The sequence below is a fragment of the Papio anubis genome, chromosome 10 (genome assembly GCF_008728515.1).
Source record: "Papio anubis isolate 15944 chromosome 10, Panubis1.0, whole genome shotgun sequence".
NCBI classification, from domain to species: Eukaryota; Metazoa; Chordata; class Mammalia; order Primates; family Cercopithecidae; genus Papio; species Papio anubis.
The window spans coordinates 98,424,320-98,448,861 of record NC_044985.1 but is presented as its reverse complement, the minus strand read 5'-3'; the positions used below and the strand labels follow the sequence as shown (position 1 = coordinate 98,448,861).

General features: G+C 37.6%; 1 pseudogene; it reads right to left on the bottom strand.

Moving 5' to 3' along the window:
* LOC101002633 overlaps positions 1 to 3,088 on the bottom strand; it is a 48,662-nt pseudogene extending 45,574 nt beyond the window's left edge.
* Between the last annotated feature and the right edge of the window lie 21,454 nt (positions 3,089 to 24,542).

Sequence of the window (24,542 nt, the reverse complement as noted above, 5' to 3'; positions counted from 1 at the left end):
GGTTTTGTGGATTCTATAGAGCCACCTCTAAGAAATGCCCAATTGTGAGAATATTGACTTTTACATGCCCCCTTCAGTTGGCCAGGATGATGACAATCAGACACTGAGCAGAGTATTAAATGGGAGGAGGCGGTAAATATCACTAAAAGTCACTAGTGAAGTGTTTTAAGCAAGAAATACAAACTGGTTAGTGTTTTGGAAAGATTGCTTTGGTGCCAGAGTAGAGAATTGATTTAAATGCCTGTTCTCATTACTGAAGTCAAGGGATTTTTATTTCATCAATATTTTATTGTTTAATTGTCATAAATTAGCATTGATTTGTACAATTATATTTCATTACTAAAGGACGAAAAATGACTCTTAAAACAGAAAAGTAATTCCTTAACATAATTTCAATTTAAACAGCCAGATAAATATACAGAAAGTTTTTTTTCCTTTAATGTGGCCTTAATTCAGTAATGACAGTTTGAAACTACTCCCTGCTCACATTAAAACATTAAAAGTCTCTTGTGGCTGAAGAATGTGTGAGTGGGAGGGTGAGCCATGATAAACAGCTCCAAATGTAGTGAGCAGAAGAAGCCGTCTCCTCTAGAGAGAGGTGAAGGGACAAGTTGCCCTTTAGAAATGAGACTCATAGCCTATTCTCTACTAAAGAAGGAAGCAGGCTTCACAGGCCACAAAATGTCATGCCACATTTTCAGAAAAATAACAATCCCAACTAACAGAGATCTTTAATATTTTATTCTCCTGGACAGACATTGAGATCTCTTTACAGATCCGGAATATCTTCTTGTCCTAAACAAACACTGCAACCCTTTATAGATCCTAAATGTCTTCTTGCATCAATCATGAGATCTCTCTTCAATGTATGTTATCATTATCATTTCATGTAGCCTTTGTGTAGTTAGCTAAATTGTAAAAACACATTCTATCTCTTCCTTCCCTCTTGAATGTCTTGAGATCTCATTTTCCTTAAATTAGTATCATGTCATTGCCCTTCCCAGTTGACCACGTGGCAAATCATGAAGAGTTTTGAATTATACTCATGTATCAACCAAAGCTTGCCATACTGATGTTATAGAGGTAGAGTAGTGTGGTCCCTTCCTTCAGTGCTCCTTTCTGACTATACGGTAGCTCTTATACATCGCGAAGTCTTCTTTTCATATTTTGAATCTGGATTGATTTTTCCTCAACAGTGCTTGACTTAGCCTATGGTGTTTTAGGCCCTTCATTATCCTGGAATGGAAAATTGGGTACTGGAAAAATGAAGCAAGACTAGAAGAAATAAATTATCATGTCAGAAAAATTGCAAAAAATATCTGAGTATGTAGAAATGAAAGAGCCTAGCCTGAATTCTAGGCTTGCTGTGGGATACACCTGGAAACTCAACTTTTTCCTTAGTCAGTTTCACATAAATACTTAGGGCCATGTAGTGTACTTTCTTTAGAACTGTTGAGTACATAATCAGAGACTTTAGGCAGGTAGGAGAGGAGGCCATGAGGGTATAAAAGTTGCCCCAAGACAATCCAAAAGCAAACTTACGTGCCTGGTTGAACCTCTAGGGAGAGGGGTAGGTGATATTTCATCTGTTATTCTCATGGCAAACTTTGAAGACCTGGGAAGCACCCATGAGGGTGCCCATAGTTTCGTCTTTAGGACTTTCTCTCTCTGTGCTGTTAAAGGACTTCTCCAGCCACTATTCATGACCATAGTTACATTCTATTAATCAAATCATCATCCTGTTGAAACACACATGTACCTGTCATATGAAATGAATAGAAATAGTCAGTGTGCTAGGAAAATCGTACTCCTAAAATGGGGACAAGAAAACATAATAAATGCCTTCAAATGTTTCATGGACCACCAGGAGCTAGAAGGATTAGGTCATTTTATGTGGTTTCCAGTAGTAGAATCAGGAACAGAAAGAAGAAATAGGTCAAGATAGGGAAGACTTTTTGTACAGTAAACAATTTAAGTTGGTCATAAGCAGTTTTTCACCACTGAATGTGTTTGCATGGAAGCCTACTGCTGTCCTGTTAGATCACAAAGGATGCTTTCAAAATTCGGTCAAGCTAGATATTTCCTATGTTTCTTTAAACAGTAATATTCTAGAATTCAAACAGTAGGATAAGCTCAGTATCTATATTGTGAACTACAATTTTCATAAAACTTTTGTTTTCTATCATTGGAGATAATTAAGACTGTACTCATTTTTGTTCTGCATTGTGAGATGTTCTTGCTCCTCTCTGTGATTGTTGCCATTTTGTGTCTGGCATCATTTTAATTTGTTATTTCGTGTGTTTATTTGTTTATTCAATCAACCGTTTATACAACAGATATTGTTGAACTATTCCATGCTAAATATTATGCTAAGGACCCCAAAATGGGACTTAGTATCTCCCTTGTCCTCATAAAAACGTGAGTCTCTGCTCAGCTGCTACCAAAGTTGGAGCTTTACCCTTAAATGTATGTGATACTTCTAGTTTTTAACGGATTGTTTAGGCCCTTAAAAGGTACTATTATTCATTCAACCTGCTGTTTCCAAGTATGGATGAACTTAAATATCCCAAGAGTCAGGTGAGAAGACATTTGAGATACATCATTTGGCGCCATATTTAAATACTGTTTTTTGACCATGACTGAGTGATTGAACTTGTTTATGATCAGTGCTTACAGGCATGGGATACAGGTTCAAAGAGCAAGTTTCAAATCCTGCTTCCTCTGGTTACCAGCTATGAAACCAAGTTACTTAACCTTTCTGTGTCTTGATCTTCTCATCTGGAAAAGGGAACTGTGGCAGAACCTACCTGTGAGGATTCTTATGCACAATAGAAATACTGTTTGTACAACTGCTTGCCACAGGACTTCATGTGTAGTAATTACTGAACAATGAGAAACAATTATTACGGTGCTTTCGATGAGGCTCTCCTCTGTGCTTACTTATATTTTAGCACTTATTGGATTGAATTTTGGTAACTATAGTTCTTTACATCTCTGTCACCCTCACTAAACTGTGAGGTTTCTAATTCCCTGACCTTACCTTAGTCTTCACTAGATCAGTGTTACAGGGCTTTCCAATCTTGTTCATGCCAGGAAAATACTGAAAATCTTAATGTTTAAGTGACACATCAGGGAAATGAAAAAGACTGATCTGGGTGAAGGTGAACAACCTGTGGACTCTAATAACCCTGAACTGCCCAGCCTCCCTGAGGGCTGAGAGCATCTATCTCTCAGGACACCAGGAACTATGGCGCGGTGGCTGGAAAGCTCTGGCCTCATCCAGTGGCTGATGGAGTGATAATCAGGGAATGGTTGGTAACTGTTCTGTTGACTTTTTTTCTTGGATTAGAAAGACTTCCACCTCCCGGCTCCATTCTGGTGCTTTAGAAATGAAACATTCTATTTATGTTTTTCTGCTTTTTCAGTGTAAATCCTATATCCTGAAATATTGAGCTTTTTCACCAAAATTTCCTTCACAGGGATCTATGGGCCCTTACTGAAAGGTATGTGGTTCATCTGGTAAGCTGTCCAGAAGACTTGGAGTTTCCAAGGTGGTTTAGGCCTCAGTGTGTTGTTTTATTATGAATTACTTGCATGTACATGGGAATTTTATAATGGATCTCCAGGAATAAGATATAGGGATATACACAATATCTAGGTACAAACTTCTATCTATTTTAATTAAATATTCATAATTGTTACGGGGAAATGCTTCTTTCCCTAACTCTCTGTAGTCCATGAAGAGGGATTTTTTTCTTAAATGTTTTAAGCCTCTTGCCTCAACTGTTCTTGTCATGGAGGTTGAATAAGCTTGTTGGTTGGTGGGTGAAAATTATTTATTCACAAATCTCTATTGGGTAAAGCCAGATACTGATAGTTCTTAGGCATGGAGAATCCTGTCTCTTGTTGCTATCCTCCATTCTCCTGAACCATGTGCAGCACTTATCCTCAGGAGGTGTGTGTGTGTTCAGACTCAAGCTTTTTTGGGGGGTCGACTGTTCCAAGGTATAAACCAGGAGGGGACAAGATTAGGGTGTTTTAACAATTCCATTTGGCTGTTCACTCAGCCATTTCCTTCAGTATGACTTTATCAGAAATGGCTTCTACCTCTCTGATACCAGCATCTGATCTCAGTTGGTTCTGAGTTCAGGCAGAAAAAAGTGTTATCATTTATCAGACTCCCTAGAATGCCAACAGCAGTCAGTTACTATTTATTGGTACTCAATCTGGATTTAAAAACAAATCCTTAAAAGAGAAGTGAGACATGTATGTGGTAAAATAATTCAAACCATATACAAGAACAAAGTGAAAAGTAAAATTCTCTTTCTTTTCCCTTTGTCTCTCCTCACAAAGTTACCAACTATTAACATTTCTGTGAGCGTTTAGAGAAAAAGCATTTATGCTTATATATGTATTTATGTGCTTTAGAAAATGTGCACAAAAATGTTGGGTTAGGCAACAGTTTCTTAGACACAACACCAAAAGTACAAGTTATAAAAAAAGATTGATACGTTGTATTTCAAAATTAAAAACTTCCGTGCTTCAAAGGACATCATCAAATAGTGAAAAGACAACCTATAGAATGGGAGAGAATATTTGCAAATTATATATCTGATTAGGGATTTGTATCAAAATATATGAATAACTCTTAAAACTCAATAATAAAAGACAAACAACTCAATTGAAAAATGGGCAAAGGATCTGAATAATTTCTCCAAAAAAGATATAAAAATGACTAATATGCACATGAAAAGATACTCAACATAATTAGCCATTAGGAAACTGCAAATGAAAACCAAAATGAGATGCCACATCACATCACTAGGAAGGCTATAATAAAGAAGATGGAAAAATAACAAGCACTGTCAAGGATGTGGAGAAAGTGGAATCTTCATGCATTGCTGGTAGTCATGTAAAAGGCAGCCCCTTTGGAAAAGAGTCTGATGATTTCTCTAAATGGTAAACACAGAGTTACCATTTGATTTGCAAATCCTAGATAAATACTCAAGAAAAATAAAAATATATGTTTAGGCTGGGTGCAGTGGCTCATGCCTGTAACCCTAGCACTTTGGGAGGTTGAAGTGAGAAGATCATTTGAGGTCAGGAGTTCAAGCCAGCCTGGGCAATATAGTGATATCCCATCTCTACAAAACATAAAAATTTAGCCAGGCATGGTGGTGTGCACCTGTAGCCTTAGCTACTCAGAAGGCTGAAGAGGGAGTATCGCTTGAGCCCAGGAGTTTGAGGCTGCTCTGAGTTGTAATTGCGCCGCTGCACTCTAGCCTGGGTGACAGAGTGAGATCCAGTTTCTAAAATAATTTTTAAAAGTGACTACACAAAAGTTGTACATAGACTATAACATGGTTGAACTTTGAAAACATGCTAAGTGAAAGAAGTCAATCACAAAAGACCACATATTGTATGATTCCGTTAAGATCAGATGTTCAGAATGGGCAAATCTAGAAACAGAAAGTAGTTTAGTGGTTACCAGGAGCTGGTGGTAGCGAGAATGGTGCATGACTGCTAATGGGTACAGGACTTCTTTTTGGGAAAATGAAACATTCTATAATGAGATTATAGTGATGTGTGTACAACTTTATAAATATACTTAAAATTAGGGAATTATACACTTTAAATGGGTAAACTTATGACATATGTAAATTATATTTCAATAAAGTCAGAAAGATAAAAAGGTACATATATATGACCCTTTTCCACTAAACACATTTTAGGGTGTTCCCCCCCATATAAGCACATATAAAGCTGGTATGTTTTTACATGGTTATGAAATATCCTAAATTATGGGACAATTGATTGTTTTCTGTTATTTGACTTTCTATCAGATAATTTCCTGAAGTGGAAAAGAGGCTTGTTCTTGGCCTGTTCATATCCTACAAATGGCCACAGTTAGGGCATGAGAAGCATTTAGAATGGATACAGCAGAAGATCGGGGAAAGAGGTGAATAGGCTTTGATTCTGTAGATGAGGCTTGGAGTTCTGGAGAAGAAGTAGAACAGCTGTAGCCCAGTCGTTGGTGCCTGAGAGCCTTTCCTTGTCTGAACCAGTAGTTTTCCGGATATTAAAATTGGACCACCAGGCCTGCCCCAAATATGATGAACTTATTCAGAGTTAACTCAATGCACCTCTGTGGCTGATGATTTTGCTTTTTGATTAGGCCTGCTTTGCATTTCTTTGTGGGAGTCAATAGGTCATTTAATATTTCATACCTTACTTTAATATTTTTGCCTTCTCTCCTATCTCAGGCTTGTGAGTTTATTTTTATTCATAACTGAGACCTTGGAAGTTGTACCTTTTATGAATATTTATAAATATTAATATTTGTAAATGGATAGAAAAAGAAAAACTCATTCTTTTATGAATATTTGCAAATATGTTTTGCTGTTGGTTTCTGATAAGTTCTTTTTATCAGGTTAATGTTATTTCTTCTATTTCTTGATGAATAGATTTTCTTAAAAATCAGAAATAGATGTGGAGTTTTACCTGATTGGTGGGGACATTCATCACGATGGTTGTATGTGTATTTATTGTTTCTTCTTTAATCCATTCACGTGGTTAATTGCATTAATGCATCTCCTAGTCTGTTTTTGATCATTCATTTGGAATTCACTTCACACATATTTATTTAGTGCCTTCTACATAGCAGATGATGTTTTGAGCACTGATGAAACAGTAATAAGCAAAACCGACATTATTCTTTAAAAACTGTTAAATATGATTGGCTAGCTTTTAGGGTTTTTTTTTGTATTAGATGTTAGAATCTATCTCAAGAAATATTTAAAGCTATGAACAAGGATATATTGATAAAGAATGACTATTGCAACATTGTTTATAAACATTAACGTGCTCATCCATGGGAGAATGTTGAAGCAAATTTTAGTTCTTCCACCTATTGAATAATATGTAGTAGTTTGTTTATAAACATTAACATGCTCATCAATGGGGGAATGTTGAAATATATTTTAGTTCTTGACCCTATTGAATAATATATAGTAGTTAAAAAGAACCAGGTAGCTCAGCATATACAAATATGGAAAAAAATCAGTTTGCAAGATTTATGTTTCCATAACATCATGTCATTTTTGTAAAAATGAAGAAAATCTCTGTGTGTTTGTACTTTCTATAGGCATAAAAATATCTGGAAAGATATGAAACAACAAACTATTAACCGTGGATTCCTCTGGGGTCTAGGATGAGGGGTAGGGAGCATGAGGATGTATTTTTACTTATTAATGTGCCACTATTGTACTTCTTGTTTTTTAAAAAAACAACAGGCAGGCATTATTGGGATTACAAAAGGAGAAAAATGAAATGTAGAGCTTGAGCACTAGAAGGAAAGCATAGAAAAACACTTTGAACACAACTCCATGGGTTAGTGCTCAATTGCAAGCAACGGAACTGTCATAGCTAGTTTTAAGCAGAATTTACTTATTACTATGTATCAGATGATTTGTAGTATCATTGGAAACACCAGAGAAGCAGGTGGTAGATGGAATTTCCAGAAACAACTTCCAGCCACAGAATCATATGGTCTCTGCTGTGATCAGGGTAGTTGTCACCACTGCCACAAGCAGTCACAGACTCAGGAGGCTGATGACTCCAGAACCACCCCATTTCTGCTGTGATCTGCCACCATCTGTGACACATACCCTGCCTCCCTCCCCATTCAACTCACTTCCAAATTCTATAGCCTCACAGGAATGTGTCTAACGGGCAAAACCAAAGTCTCATCTTGAACCCTAGCTGCAAAGGAGTCTAAAACTGTAATTTTGTGTTTTCCAAACACCACAGTAAAGGAAGATGTGCTAGAAGAAGTCTTGAATAAATATTAAATATGCAAGCCAAACACAGCATCTACCTCAATAAGCAAATAGCACATTGCTTTTCAAATACAATAAATAGTTATTTTCCCACAAAGACTGAGAAAATCATCAATTCATTGGCAAAATATTTTTTGATATGTAAGAAATATATGCTTATTGTTAAAAAGTGGCCAAGTAAGAAGCACATAACAAAAAGGTAGATAAAAATAATCTGAAAGCCCATCCTCCAATGTTAATATTTTAATTATTAACGTTGTTAGTATTTTTACCTTTCAAACACCTACACACACAATTCCTGGCCCCACACACTTAAAAAAAAAGAATCATATTAAACATCGACAGAATCTGTTTTAAATGTGTAGCAAAGCTGGATGCAATGTTTAAAAAGTAAAGTTAATTAAAAACCATAAAACATGTATTGACTTAATAACTTAGTTTAAAGACTTATTGAATTAATAGACCCCGAGTTTATAAAATGAAATTCAGTTTTAAATCACTTTCATCGGGTCAAAAATAGGCTATCTTTTCTTCATTTTTAATGAACTCTAATTTTTGATTCCAAAGGTTTTGTTTTTAATTAACTTTTTAAACAAATTTTGAAAATATCTCCCTTAATACTGCCACTGACCCTCAGTATTCAGAAAATTCTGTATACTGTTTAGTTTTAAAACAATGGAAAGATCAGTCATTAAGCATCCCTATGACCCATAAAAGTCATGAAACCTGTCAGTACCTTTGTTTCTATGTTTGCAAAGCCAAGATGTTGAACTAAATTATCTCTAAGGATTCAGAACTATGAGATTGAACATTCCGTGAAGAGATTTCCATCCTTAGGGAAAAGTTTCAGGTTGCAAAATCCTGGCTTTGATTTTCAGGACTGCTTTTCAGGTACCGGGTGACCTTGGGCTCATTATGAACTGCTGGATGCCTCCACGTATGAATTTGAGCACTGAGATGAAAAGTAGCTCCTATTTACTTCCTGGAGTTTGATGAGGACTGCCAGCTCCCTTGCAGCAAATGTCCTATATACATATGATACCTAATTAAAGTAAGGACAGTAATGTGGTCCAAGAGATAGCTAAACAGAGTTCTTTAATTTCAGTGTAGATTTTAATCTTGAGATGACTTTGAGAGATGTGAAAACAACAGTGACAGCATTTTAAGACAACGAAAGAGCACAGGAATTTATTTCAGGTAATGAATGGATTGTATGATCACTTCAAATAAAAAGTTTACCTAGCAATATAGATTACTCAGTCTATAAATCTACCAGTGTAGAAACATATATTTCATATATCCTCCTATATCTGAAAAAGCTTATACAAATTAAATGTGATTATCTCTGGGGATAGAATTACAAATGATATTCAGAGTTTTCCAAGTTATTAATTGAATTACTTTTAGTAAGCCCATAACATTTTCTATGTCTAGAAAAAAACACAATTCAGTGCCTTAACAAATGTAAATGAAAGTTGTGCTTTGTTGCATATATTCTGAGGCTGGAGCAGGTAGGTGGGATAGCAAGGAAAGAAAGAGTACCTGTTAAATTATTCTGCCTGTTTTAGAGAGAGAGAGAGAGGGATTGAAAACGCTAGTGAGTAGAAAGTTCCAAGACCCTTTCAATCATTCATGACCCTAACTTCTCACCTGTCAGATGACCTTAACTTTTGCTTCCAGTTTAAGATTTACCTTTAGGAATCAATGTTGTCCTTTCTGGACAATCACTTAACCTCATCTTGTTTAGCACTTGCAGTGGTGGATGCCAGGAACATTAAAGGCGAAGGGTGACATATTCCCAGGCCAGACTGTCTGCAGATGTCACTAGGACTATTTCAGTAGGCTTGTTTCTCACTGTCTCCATTTCCTCCCCTAATCCATTTTACAGTCTTCTTGCCATTGTTTTCTAAAGCACAGCTCTGATATTTGCATTCCTTTGCTCAATAATCACAAGTACTCCCCTAGTACAGAAAAGTAAGAAAAACAGAGACAAAATATCCTCCAAATAACTTCGGTGGATTTTCAAGACCCTCTTTGTGCCCCAACTTACCTTTCCAACCTTATTTTTCCTTCAGGCCGCAATCCCTTCCTTTACTGCTCTTTGCCTTTGCTTATGCCAGTCCCTTGGATCAGCCTTCTTTACTTGTATGCCTCCATATCCCTGTCATTTAGGTTTTAGCTCAAACCTCTAGAAGGCCATCCCAAATTCCCTTCTCTGAAACACTCTATACCTGCCTCTCAGCTCCCATAACACTCCATATTTTCTTCTCTTGGGCACTTACTACCGTCCACCCTGTGGCTATTTATGCTCTCTGGGAGCTCAGCCATCAACACACTCAGTCTCGGCTCTGAGTTGGTATTTTCTATTGTAGGATCGTAATAAATATGTGCTATTGAAGAATTGGGTCCAACATTGTTCTGGGCCAGATCCCATCAGAGTAGCTATACAACGAATACCTATTAAGCTTTTGGAAAAAAAAAAAAAAATTAACTTCTGCAGGCCACAGAAGCACCATTTAGTGCACAGGGCTATGATTTATTAAATAATCCTCTACCAGACCCAGGTTTTTTTAAAGATGAGTTGCTCATAGCTAACACTACACTGTCTTTTTGGGGGATTGTGAGCTCTTTCTTGGTACTAGCCCCTAAATCCACATCGATGTCTCTGAGGCTGTAAAATGGCAAAGTAGTTAATCAATGGCATTTGAAATTGTAGGCAATGGAACAAATTTTCAACTTTTTGTCACACTCAGCCTGCTTTTTCTTCTCTGCCTTCTTGCCCCTTCGATTTATTTGTTTATATTTTTCTTTCTTAAATAGATTGGATGTAGGCTATTTTTCAGAGTGATTCAGTTGGAGTAGCTGCCAATCTCTATTGATGACAATGTGTGAGTGTTTGGGGAGGTGAGTGGGAGTTTGGGGAGGAAGAGGTAAGAAAGGCTTCCCCCTCCCAAGGGAGTGGGGGGAGTGAGTGTTTCATCAAGGAAAGCAGAAGACCAGATTGTCTTTCCCCAGAATTATGTAAACTATCTCACCTTCACCTGTGACTCGATTAAGAAAACCTAAAATCAACAGATTACCATGAAATGAACAATATTAAATTTCTCCACTTAGCAGTGTGAAGTCATAAAATCGAAGCTAAATTCAAATAGGAAGCATAACAAGTAATATTTCTTGAACAACTAGGTTTGTGATCTAAGATTTGTATCCACTACATATATATCTTATATATCACTCTTAGGTAATTTTGTTTGGCTACCCTGAGTCTGATACATTCTGGCTGCCCTCATCAAGTTGAATTTCTAGAGTGAAGAGCTGTGGTTAAGCTTGTAGATAATGGTGATTTCCCCAACGATGTGTTATTCTTGAAAACCTTTTCTGGGTAGCCTTGTAGCCTTCCCTTAGTTAAGTCTGTGATCTTATCACCACAACTCTTTAAATTATTAATACAAGAGATATAAGGGAGAGAGGAGAGAAGTGGCATGATGTGGGCATAAAGACATGTGAATAGGGTTGCTTTGTTCTGTTTATACATGTGGCAAAATTCTAAGAAAGGCTTGTACATATTTTTATAACTACAAATTTCAAGGAACTTTTCCTGTGATTGACTTAGTTAAGAAATAATGTTTAAACATTTTGTTGAACTAATAATCTACATACAACTGTTGCCAATTTCTTTCCACAATATTAGCACTGAATACTCATAGAAAAAAACCACTCATTTTTCCTTTAATAATCAAATAATTCATGTGAATGTAGAAAAATGAGAAAAAAGAGAAAAACCTACAGGAGTGAATAATGCAGGAGCATGTTAAAACGGTACTCTTTTTATTATATCTTTGAGTTTCAGCAGAAACGGCAAAGGCTACAAATAATACAGTAGGTTTCATGTACCTCATATTCTAAAGTACCATGTGGACCCTGTATGCAGGATGCACTAAGAAATGAAGGAGTTATTTGACACAAATAACCTTGGGTGGTCTTCCATGTTGAGAGTATACAAGAATTGCTTCTTTCTCACCTCAGCCAAATGAGATAAGGGGTTTGAGAACATCTACTCGGAGGGATTCACATTTGTTCCCTGGTGTTTGGTGAACTCAGAACTGGGGTCTGTTTTTTTTCCAGGAGAAACCCTAAAATGAGAAACGGACTTGAGTTTCTGAGAGCGAGCTGTGCTTTCTTTGAAGGTGGAACAAAGGTGTATGTTTCTTGTGGAACAGATGTAGGTCCCATTGAAAGGAATGGTCTGGAATTATATTAAAATAGACCCTGTCCAGAATACTATGTGAAAAAGCAATGTGACCCCAACGCGAATGTGGAATGCTGCAAGTTCAGGTGTTGAGAGGATATCCGATGTGTGTCAGAGGAGACGCTGCCAAGATGTGAAAGGAAATTATCATTAGAGGTGCGCAGAGATGACTCTCAAAGGATTTTGCAGAAGATCTCTATAAAGCCAACAGTCAGTTCTGGACTGCCATTTCTAAAGAATGTAAACACCAGATCACAGATGACTCATTCAAAGAAAACTGTCCTGACTGGGCATGGTGGGTCACGCCTGTAACCCTAACACTTTGGGAGGCCAAGGTGGGCAGATCACTTGAGGTCAGGAGTTCGAAACCATCTTGGCCAACATGATGAAACCCCGCCACTACTAAAAATACAACAACTACAACAACAACAACAACAACAACAAAATGGCCGGGTGCAGTGGCTCACACCTGTAATCCCACCCCTTTGGGAAGCCGAGACAGGCAGTTCATGAGGTCAGGAGTTTGAAAGCAGCCTGGCCAACATGGTGAAACCCCATCTCTACTAAAAATACAAACATTAGCTGGGCGTGGTGGTGGGTGCCTGAAATCCCAGTTACTCAGGAGGCTGAGGCAGGAGAATCGCTTGAACCCGGGAGGCAGAGTTTGCAATGAGCTGAGAACACGCCATTGCACTCCAGCCTGCGCAATAGACATGTCAAAAACTAAACAAAACAAAAAAACCCAAAACCAACCAACCAACCAACCAACAAACAAAAACAACGAACATTGTCCCTACACCTTTACATCTGTTCACCTTTTTACCCTCATCCAACTCTGGAGAGGCCATACCTTTCAGCTAGCAAATGGTGGAGGATGCAAAGTGAGAAAGAGAGAAGCCAAGATGTTATCTTTTTTCCACTGTAGCATCTTCAGTCTAAAGTGGGCTCAAGCATTATTCCTCATTACAGGAAAAGTGACACAAATTGGATAAGAATTTGGAGTTTTAATATTACACCTGACAGTGGTGTGATCCTTAGATTAGACTGCACTTTTTATTATTTGGAAAAAGAGACCATTTCTTTGTTATTTAAGATAAACCAGAAAAAATTACAGGAACTCTTTGAAATTTGAACTAAAGGGCAGGGCACAATAAAGTCACAGAGGGATTTGTGGGAGCATTACTGAGAAAATATGGTTAGTTTCTGCTTGCTGTTATAATAACAATCACCTGAGATGCTGTTATAATAACAATCACCTGAGATTACCCAGAGCTAGCCAGTGCGTGTTGGTTTATTTCTTCCCAGTCTTTTTTTCTTTGCCTCCATACATTTTGTAAAATCAAAAATTGGGATCATACGATATTATTTATGGTACATATTTCCCATCGATTATCCCTAGCCCTTTATAAAGTCTTTAAAAAGTCAGACAACAATAGCAAAATTATTTAGAAAATAAATTTGGGTGTACCTGGAAGACATAAAGCAATTTAATGCTATTAATTTTCTGTAAAGGTCAAGGCAACTGTGTAATTGTCCAAGGACTAACATTAAGGACTATTACAGTGCTTTGCAAATCAGTTAGTTTTACTTGCTGCATTTTGTTGACAGAAGTGAGACACTGCAGCATATGAGAGCTTTACACTCCATTTCCATCCTATGCAGAATGCAGGGGGTGTGAGTCCCTGGTCTATCCCCTTCATCACAAGTCATCAGTCTCTTTTGAAGTATCAGAAACACATGGTAATTGCAGCGAGACAATAATCTTGGCGCTATTTCATTAATTATGCCTCCTTCCCAGCTGGTGTTTTTATTTCAGGAATGTTTTGTCTTCCTTGTGTAGGCTTCATGCCCCTTGGGCAGGGACTGAATTTTCCATTTTGTCTTGTCTTGTGCTGTTGCCTAACAAACACTGAAATATAATTTAGAAAATGGATTTGGTTCACTTACAATTCATCTACAAAGATTGGCAATGCCACAGGTATTTTTCAGCCTTGTGTCTTGCAAAAATAATATATTTCAGTTTTAGTTTCTCCAGTGTCTCCTCCTGGCAGGGGCATGTGGGCAAAGGTGGTTCCTTTGGAAATGAGAACGTCAGACATTAAAGATATTCATGGCAGAAGGGATCACTTCTTTCAGCTAAGATGTGACTGAGAAATATTGGCAAACTTGCTTTTTTTTCCTATCACTATTGCACATTGACAGCCTATGATAGACTTTTTTAATTTGGTTTACACATTCTTTAAAAGTTGACTTAATTAATAACATGTACAAATCAGAAGACTCACATACAATTGAAGATAAAGTGAAAACAGCTGACAACTTAAGTCGCATATTCCTTTATGGTCATAATCAGCTGAGCAGCTATTTTGCTTTCGGATAGGATGTGCCTACTCCATAATACTACAGTCTCTGTGACTGCCTAATGTGTTACCAACTATGAGCCAGTGTGTTATTCACCATTTAACATTGTGCTTGTATTGCTTCTCTCCTCTATATTTAGCCTACTTTAGTCATCATATAGCTTGCCTTACCCTGTAAGCATTTTAATTTTGCAAACTCTGCCTTTTCCACATGGTCTTCCTGATCTGCCTGTTCAGTAGTTATAAGGTTCCAATCTAAGTATCCAATCAATCATTGGAGAACCCTTCAGACAATGGTATCATAAAATAGTCTATTTAGAAAGAATTTGATATGGTTACACTTTGTGACCCCATCCAAATCTTGTCTTGAATTGTAATCCCCATAATCCCTATAATCCCCAGGTGTCAAGGGAGAGACCAGGTGGAGGTAATGGAATCATGGGGGCTGTTTCCCCCATGCTGGTCTAGTGATAGTGAGTTCTCACGAGATCTGATGGTTTTATAAGGGGCTCTTGGCCCTTTGCTTAGTACTTCTCTTTCTGGCCACCTTGTGCAGAAGATGTCTTGCTTCCTCTTCACTTTAAGCCGTGATTGTAAGTTTCCTGAGGCCTCCCCAGCCATGCTGAACTGTGAGTCAATTAAATCTCTTTCCTTTGTAAACTACCCAGTCTTGGGGAGTTCTTTACAGCAGTGTGAAAATAGGCTAATACAGTAAATATTATAAAAATATTTGAAAAAAAAATATATTTAAAACTCCTTACTAACAAGATAAAAACTAACTCCAGCTTGGAGAATAACACTGTTGGCAAGTTCTGAGAAGCAAGTGGCTTACTGTGCTACCATAACTGAGCTAAGGTGTGTAGCTCTGGATTCTAGTTAGAACTGATGCAGAAAGAGGCAGCTGCTATATGTCTGGACAACACTCTAGTTGGTAACATGATGGTAAGCTTTGCTTATCTCATTGTTTATTTAAATGGTTGGAATTATGTATTTCTTTTCAAATTCCAGCTGTCAAGAGATCATTTATCTTATAAGGAATTCTGAAAGCCACTCACTCGCTCTCAGGACTTATTCTGCCAATTCTGCCAGCTTAACTTTGCATTAGGAAGCATAGACATCAGAATTTTGTCAAACTAGTTTAGACTTCAGGGGTGAAGGTTCTGTTTCAGTCTTTGCTAGTCTCTTCCACCCCCAGCACCTTCTAGTTGAGTAAATTGCAACCATTCTATCCAGTGGAAGTCAGATGTTAGGGCGTCATCTTTGGCAGTTTTCTGACAACCACATCCAATTAAGTCCTGTTCTAATTCTTAAACACTCCTGACACATCTGCTTCTCTCCTATTGCCACTCTCCTTCTCCAAGCCACCATCCTTTCAAGAAAAGCCTTCTAACTCATCCCTCTTGCCCTACTCCAGACCTCCCCAGTACAACAGCAGTTTTCCATTACCTTCAAGATGAAGTCCGCAGTAATGAACATCTCTCCAAAACCCTCCATCTTCCACACTGCCTTCATCTCCAATGTCTTCCCAGAATCGTTATGTCTTTTTGTCCCACCTCCAGACTCCCTAAGGACGGCATGCATGCTCTTTGTCTTTCTGGAATATTCTTATCTCACACTTTATTTCATGTCTACTTTTCACCTTGAACTTCTTTCCTCAGCCAGTCCTTCTCTGTACTCTTAGTACTCTCATAGCATCCTATAATTTTCTTTTTGAAATAACTATTACATTTTAATTTATTCTCCACTGGGTAGTAAGGTTCAGATTCTATTTGTCTTATTCACAGTTATAAATCTGATGCTTAGCACAGGGTCTGGAACCTGCTTGGTGCTCAAATATATTAAACTAAACATGAAGCCGCGAGGCTCTGAATACATAAGACATATGTATGAGAGGTAAAAACCTGAGCAAATTGGTTATTTAGCATTTGCAAATTATGCAGTTTTATTGCAGAAGTTAAGTAGAAAAATCATACAGGCAGAAAAATAAAGATAATAAAAATCTCTTTAAATTCTTCAAGATAGGAACAACTGTAAATATTTTTGTATAAATTATTGCTGTGTTTATCCTCTATACATGTAGGTATAGTTTATCTAATTTTTTCACTTAACACATTATGAAACTATTCCTGTGCTGCTATTCTATGAAACACCATTTTTAATGTCCATGGAATGGATGTTTCAAAATTAATGTCTGCATTCTTGCTTATAGGATTTTTAGATTGTTCACATTTTAATTTTTACTGTCTGTCTTAAATTTTTAAAAATTAAATGTCATGTCATTACTATATACCTTTAGCTTTTGGAATGGCTTGCAAGAAGAGTTATATTACTGAAAAGTCTTAATACTGAGACACCATATAGCAGAGTGGTTAAGAGCATGGACTCTGGAGCTGCATATCCCAGGACTTGGGTCATGGCTCTGTTGCTAACCAGTCATGTGACTTTTAACATGTTATTTTCTTTTCCATTTTTTCCTTTTTCTTTATTTTCTTTTATGATAAGAACACAGCATGAGATTTGCCTTCTTAACAATGTTTTCAGTGTAAAATGGAGAATATGTTAACTATAGGCACGAGATTGTACAGAAGATAACCAGAACTTATCTTGCATAACGGAAACTTTGTCAGTTGATTAGCAATTTCCCATTCCCCCCGCCGACCCCAGTTTCTGGTAACCACCATTTTACTCTGATTCCATGAGTGTTAACTATTTTAGATAACTCATAAAAGTGGAATCTTACAGTATTCTTTCCTGGCCCATTTTGCTTAGCATAACATCCTTCAGGTTTAACCATGTTATCAGTATGGCAAGACTTCCTCCTTTTTTTTAAGTCAAGGCTGAACAAGATCCTATTTGTATTTTACACGTTTTTGTTACTTATCCATCGATAGACATTTAGATTGTTGATGTGGTATGGCTGTGTCCCCACCCAAATCTCCACTTGAATTTTATCTTCCAGAATTCCCACGTGTTGTGGGAGGGACCCAGGTGGAGGTAATTGAATCGTGGGGGCCAGTCTTCCCATGCTTTTCTTGGGATAGTGAATAAGTCGCATGAGATCTGATGAGTTTATCAGGGGTTTCTGCTTTTGCTTCTTCCTCATTTTTCTCTTGCTGCTGCCATGTAAGAAGTGCCTTTCACCTGTTGCCATGATTCTGAGGCTTCCCCAGCCATGTGGAACTGTAAGTCCAATTAAACCTCTTTTTCTTCCCAGTCTCAGGTATGTATCAGCAGCATGAAAACAAACTAATACAGTTGTTATTGCATCTTGGCTGTTGTGAGTAGGGCTACAGTGAACTTTGAGGTGTTACCTAACTTCTGTGTGTTTTAGTTCCTCATCTGTAAAATGTAACATGATCACAAATCAGGCTTTCCTTGATGAATTGGGCTACTTCAATAAACTTTTTCCCTGCTTTCCTTCAATCCCCCTTCCAATCCAATTTACAGTCTGCTTTTAATTGACCCTGAATGCCCAGCTTTGATATTTTCAGTCTATTGTTCAAGAATCGTCAGTGCCTTTCTAAGTGGAAAAAATATCTCCGGACTCCTTCATTGAGTATTCAAGGCCTTCTATGTCTGTGCACCAACCTTCCCTCTACAATTGTATTCTCTGTTCCTTTCCTGCTCTTTATCTTGGCTGTTGTCAATGTTTTAGCTCCTCTTCTTCACCTCCACTTATTCCTAGCCTTGTAATTAAGGACTCAGCTCAAACTCCTAGGAAGCTGTTTTCAATTCTCTTCCCTTGAAGTGCCCTCTTCCTTTCTGTGAATGCTTGTGACACTTTCTCTCTACTTCTCTCTGGTCACTTAAATTGTTTTAAATGGCAGTTTGGTTATTTGTGATTTTAGGGGAGGTCGTCAGCATGTAGTGACATGCACACTGTCAGTCTCTGATCTGGCTTGGTATTTGCTACAGGACCATGCCTTCATAGGCATGCAATAAATAAGGGCTAAATGATTGAATGATTGAATAAGGGCTAAAAGCATTTGGGGGCTAGATCCCCCTACACTTTATTCGTTTTATTTTTTTGAGGCAGAGTCTTGCTCTGTCGCCCAGGCTGGAATGCAGTGGTGCGATCTCAGCTCATTGCAACCTCTATTTCCTGGGTTCAAGTGATTCTTATGCCTCAGCCTCCTCAATAGCTGGGACTATGGGTGTGCACCACCATGTCCGGGTAATTTTTGTATTTTTAGTGGAGATGGGGTTTGCTCCATGTTGGCCAGGCTGGTCTTGAACTCTCAAACTCCTGACCTCAAGCAATCAGCCTGCCTCGGCCTCCCAAAGTGCTGAGATTACAGATGTGAGACACCATGCCTGGCCCCCACTATACTTGTGAAGATAAATTAACTTTCCCAGCCCACAGTGCTTAAGCCATATGGTTGTGATGCAAATTAATGAATAACATATGCAATTCACTTTTATCTAATTTGATTCTGCTTTATGAAATGCCATCTTTTCTTACACCCACTGTTTTCTTGCTGAAATAATCTACATCATGGATTAATTCCAGGATTTCTAGCAGGCTTTTTTCTTTCTCCACCTCCATGTAGAGCTCTTTTCTTGTAAACAGGTGCAGTTTGTTGTGTCCATTTCCATGTCTCTTTCTACTGCTCTTGCACGGTGACATGTGCTGCCACCTGTTGCATTCTAGAATATGCTAGCTGTCAATGTACAGCAAAAAGATGAGGGTAGGGTCAGGGTCATGAGCGTGCTGCTTCATCTGTCTCACAGAACAGTAGTCTCATGCAGTTGAAGGATGATTGCCCGGGTTTTGATTGTCATCAACTTTAGAATGCTTGAGTCAGGGAGCAGGCAGCAAGGAAAATCGACATGTCTTTTTACCTTAATTCATGCTGCCTGTGTTTCATAAAGCGCCTCAACTCAGCATGAGAGTCAGCATCTCATTCCACCTGCCTTAGAGTTAGGGCAGAGACCACGTGGATTTTGGTATTGGGCTATCCAGTAGACTTAATTGTAAATGTTAACTATCAACACTGAGTTTAAGTGGGAAGTGAGAAAATCGTGTTTCAGGTGCTGTTAGGCAGATGTCTTTGTCGGTTGGAAGCCATCAGGGACAATATTTAAAAAGTTTTCAATCAAAGAAGTTTTTATAACTGCAAGTTTGTATATCTAGCTGGTATAGCCCAATATGCCACAACAGCAGCTTGTGGCACTGTTTATAACGTCAGAGCAACAGGCTGTGAAACCCCCTGTGCAGATGGCATCCCACTTACTTCATGGCACTTGGATAAATATCCAAATAATTTCCACATGGTGTAGTTTTGATTGGGATAACAATAAGCCTCATTAGTTGCATTTGGGAAGGGGAGTACTCCTTTAGACTGGCATCAGAAATCAAAAGCCAGAAGGAGATGGAGGGAAAGAGAAAGGTTTAGGCTCAGAAGGCGGAAACGTAGATCAAGTTCAGCATGTTTTCGGTGGCTGTGTTGTCAGAAGACAAGATACTGATTCAGAAACCAGGATTTTTCTGAACATAAAGAACTCCAGGTATTTGTGCTTCGTTTTATTAGGATCCCATTTTCCCGCAGAGAGAATGAAAAGAGAATGTACATTCGTTTTAGAATACAGGAATCTGGATTTATTTTCTCTTAATCATCACAAGCCCTGAAGCTTGCTTCCTGATGTGCTTAGTGGAATCATAAAACATACATAAATTTCTCATGGCATAAATATTTCTCAAATATTAGCATATGGACTAACTAATGGTACTGAGTTTAAAAATGTAAAATCAAGTAATCAAGAGAAACAAGGATGTTGACATTGCTTTATAATGAGGGTTTGAAACTAGTAATTATTAACTGATTCATGATTGCAAAACAATTGAAAAATAAAAAGCACAAGGAAAAGGCTTTAGAAGAAATGCAGTGAGGTCAGATAGTGTCTTTTAAGCACATCCGTAAAGGAAGACAATGTATGAATGTGATTAGGAACTTTCCTTTTTATAAAGAAGGACTTTGGGAATTCTTTTCATTTGCCCCTTCAGTATAGATCTTCATCTTTTTTCATCACCTACCCATCTAGCCTTGACTTCACTGAAACTAATGAATAGCTGTGGGTGTCAGCTGGCACAATAACAGCAGTGCTGGTCCTCCTGAGATGTGATAGGCGTCTACCCAGTGCGATGTAATGATGATCAGGAGGTCTTTTCTACCACACAGATGCAGGGCAAAAGCATCCAGCTTCTCCTGTTGCCTGTTCCTTGGGCTTCAGATTGCTATTTGCAAATCCAGTTTGGCATGACTTAGGATTCTCTGCAGTACCTCTGGTTTGCATCTGGGTTTCCCTGGACTTGCTCAACATTCACCCAAGTTTAGTTTTGTACCATCTTCCCCACAATCCTCTGGGGCAGTCAGTGAAAATGAAAATTCCTAGTCTCCACCCAAGACCCACCGAACCAGCACCTCTGGCAGTAGAGCCCAGGAGTCATCATTATCAACAACCCAGGTGATTCCTTTGGAAAGATTTTTGTAAAGCTCAAGAAAGTAAAATGATCAAGCATACGTCTAAACTTAACCAGAGAAGACATAATTTTTGTTTTGAGTTTTTCATAAAAGATAGCAAATTGCAGATACAATTTAAGCTTCTTTTATACTCATCCTTCTACCCCTTCTTAGTAGTAATCACAGGAGTATGGTTTCTCTTTAGTCCATATTTCATACTGTGGGAATTTCCATGTGGGAATTCCCTTCCAGTGTTTTTTTTTTTTTTTAAATCATTTTTGCAAATCCCAAATCTCAAGAAAAATTTGAGAAATTGGGAAAATGGGAAGAAGTATTGTAATTTCTCCTACAGGAATTAAAACTTGATCAACACAGAGGTATTGCTGGTTGGAAAGAATTCACTAAGGTCAAGTAGAAGGCAGAAAACACTGACAAGCAGAGCTGCTGGTCCCTTCAGGAACCAGGATAAGAGTATGTATGAAAGAAGTGGTCACAGGCCAAATACAGTGTCTTATGCTTTTAGGAGCCCAAGGTGGGAGGATAGCTTGAGAGCAGGAGTTCGAGACCAGCCTGGGCAATAGAGCTAGACTCCATCCCCACAAAAAAAATAAAAAATAAATAAAAATAAATAGCTGGGAATGGTGGCATATCCTGTAATCCTTCCTTGCTACTTAGGAAGCTGATAAGGGAAAATTCCTTGAACCCAGAAGCTCAAAACTACAGTGAGCTATGATTGTTCTACTGCACTTCAGCCTGGGCAACAGAGCAAGACCCTGTCTCAAAACCAAAACAAACAAAAGCAACAAAACACCCCTAGTCCCAAGCTCATAAGACAGTCTTGCTTGCAACTGTGGCCATATTAAAAGTGTGTGTTCATGGTTCTATCTGCTGTAGCAGCGAGTTAGTCCTGTGAATAAAATAAATATCTAGAAATTTATATGCATAGTGTACTTTAGATAAATCTTACAAGATTTATACTTCAGATAAATCTTTAGATTAATCTTATAAATCTTGCATTCTAAGGAATAGCAAATTTTGGAAGCAAAAGTCCTTAAATTGTCAATTTTGGTATATAATTCTGTGTAATGCTGTTTACTTTGCTAGGAGATTTAAATGTAATTTGAATACTGTCCAACAATGTTTGGTGATGTTTTCTACTATATGAATCCTGGAAAAATATTTATGAAATACTCTCCTTGTTAACAAAGGAAATTAGTTCACATTTAGCAATTTGTACCCTAAAGTCCAATTTGAAGGTGCCGTTTCTTCCACAAACACGCTCTTAAAATTTAACCAGTGTCAACACAAAATGAAAGCATTTTATTTTGCATGTGGAATATTTATCTTTTATTTGATATTTATCTTTTATTTTAAATAAATATTTATCTTTTATTTTAAATGTGTAAAAAAAATTTAATAAAACACAGAATAGATCATGATTTTAGGAATTCCTGAGAATTTCTTGTTCCAAAACTCTGAAAATTAATACATGTCCAGAATATAGAAAGACTAGATAATACTTGTGACGCCTCTGCTACTTTTTTTTTTTTTTATTTTTTGAGAGGGAGTCTTGTTCGGTCTCCCAGGGTGGAGTGCAGTGGCACAATCTCAGCTCACTGCAACCTCTGCCTCCTGAGTAGCTGGAATTACAGGCACCTGCCACTGCACCCAGATCATTTTTGTATTTTTTAGTAGAGATGGGGTTTTCCCATGTTGGCCAGGCTGGTCTCGAACTCCTGACCTCAGGTGATCCACCCGCTTTGGCCTCCCAATGTGCTGGGATTACAGGCATGAACCACCACGCCTGGCTACTACTTTCATTTTTAACGTAACATTTTTCAAGTGTATAGTATCAAGAACAAACATGTTAAAAGAGCTTTATGTAAGTGCTCTGTGTATTAATTCCTTTAATCTCCATAACAATTCTACGAGATAATTTACCATTATTGCCACCATTTTCTAATGAAGAACCAAAAGGATTAAATGACTTGCATATCATGGTCACTCTGCTATATATATATTGATAAAAATAGCTCTAGTTCATTTATTTTAGCTACTATATAATATTTTATCATATGAATACACCATGAGTTTTCTGTTGCCCTGTGAGTAGGCATTTATTTTGAATTTTCTACTTTAAGACATAATGAATATCCTCCTATATATGTATTTATAGGATATGTAGGTACATATAACTATTATCTGTATCTCTGGCTTAATGAGACACATAGGTTTTCAATTCTGCCAGTTTTTACCAAACTGTTTTACAAAGGTTAGATCAAGTTATCCTTCCATGAGCTGTGCTGGGGTATTCTTATCTTCCTGTCTTCTCAGCAACACCTGACATGGTCAGTTTTCAGACTTGATGTGGTCTGATGAAATGGTATTTTATTGTCTTAATTCGTTCATATCATATTATTGTCGTTTAAAAAATGAAGACATTAAAGCTTGATAATTTGCTCAAGGTCATAGACCTAGCCAAGATCCCTGGAGCACAGAAAAGGGTAGTTGGATCATTGAAATAAAATTTTTCCCTGCTGGTAATTCCCTCCAAGCTTGACTTTGCAGTTGCATCTAGCAATTTATAAAAGAAAAGTTGTCCCCAAATCTAACTTCTGGAAATTTCCAATCCCAAGTAGGCTCCCAAAAGTGTATAAGTGGTTTTAAAAATGGGCTAGGTTAGGTAAGAGTTGAGCACTACATCTGATCATAGCAACAGAATTGTAGAGGTGGATAAACAATCTGTCTGGTACTTAATTTTCTCATCTGAAAAAGGAAGATGTTGGATGAGATAATTTTCTTTTTCAAATACAATTTTAATTTTTTTCTCAACTTATAAGACAAGTAAAAGCTGAGCAACTTTGTTTGCAAGGTGGTGAAGGCCTGTCTAGTCTTTTCTTTCCCCATGTCATCCACAACACTTCATGAAAGTTCCCCAGGGCTCCAGGAAATACATTCAAAAACCACTGAACATAATGATCTCTGAGGCCTATACCTAGTACTAATAGCAAAAGTGCATGAACGTGATCAAAAACCGGACCTATGTTGTCAAATACAAATGCTCCCTCAGCTTGTGATTGCTTTTATACATGATCTTGATATGCCACGAACCAAATCGCATCCTTTAAACACCAGACAGCATTTAACAAAACTGATAATCTTGCTGTTTGTCCCCATTGCAAGTTTCATACATACAATGGTAGAAGTCTTGGGGTAAATGTTCTGAATTAACTGACCCATGAGTGATAGGTTTTCATACATGAGGAGTCAAACTCAATGTTTATTGGTTACTACTGGTTTACCCAAATAGTTATAGCAGTAATGGCTAACTCCAAAATGTAGTCTGAGGAATTCCAGAAGCATTTTCAGTATCATGTGATTGTTTGTTTCTGGTCTTTCTGCACATACTACTTTAAATGTCTTTTCCTCCAACTCTTTATTGAGAAGGCAAACCAAAGCAGATTCAAGGAAGCCAATTAGAATATATTTCCTTTCTTTGGCCAATTTTCTTTCAGCTTATACTCTCTTTTCTTATGAGAATAAATCAGTTTACATTTTGCATAGAGAGATCTTTTGCATTTTTAATATTCAATTCCCAGCAAAATACTCCTCAATGCACTAGAAAGCTTATAGT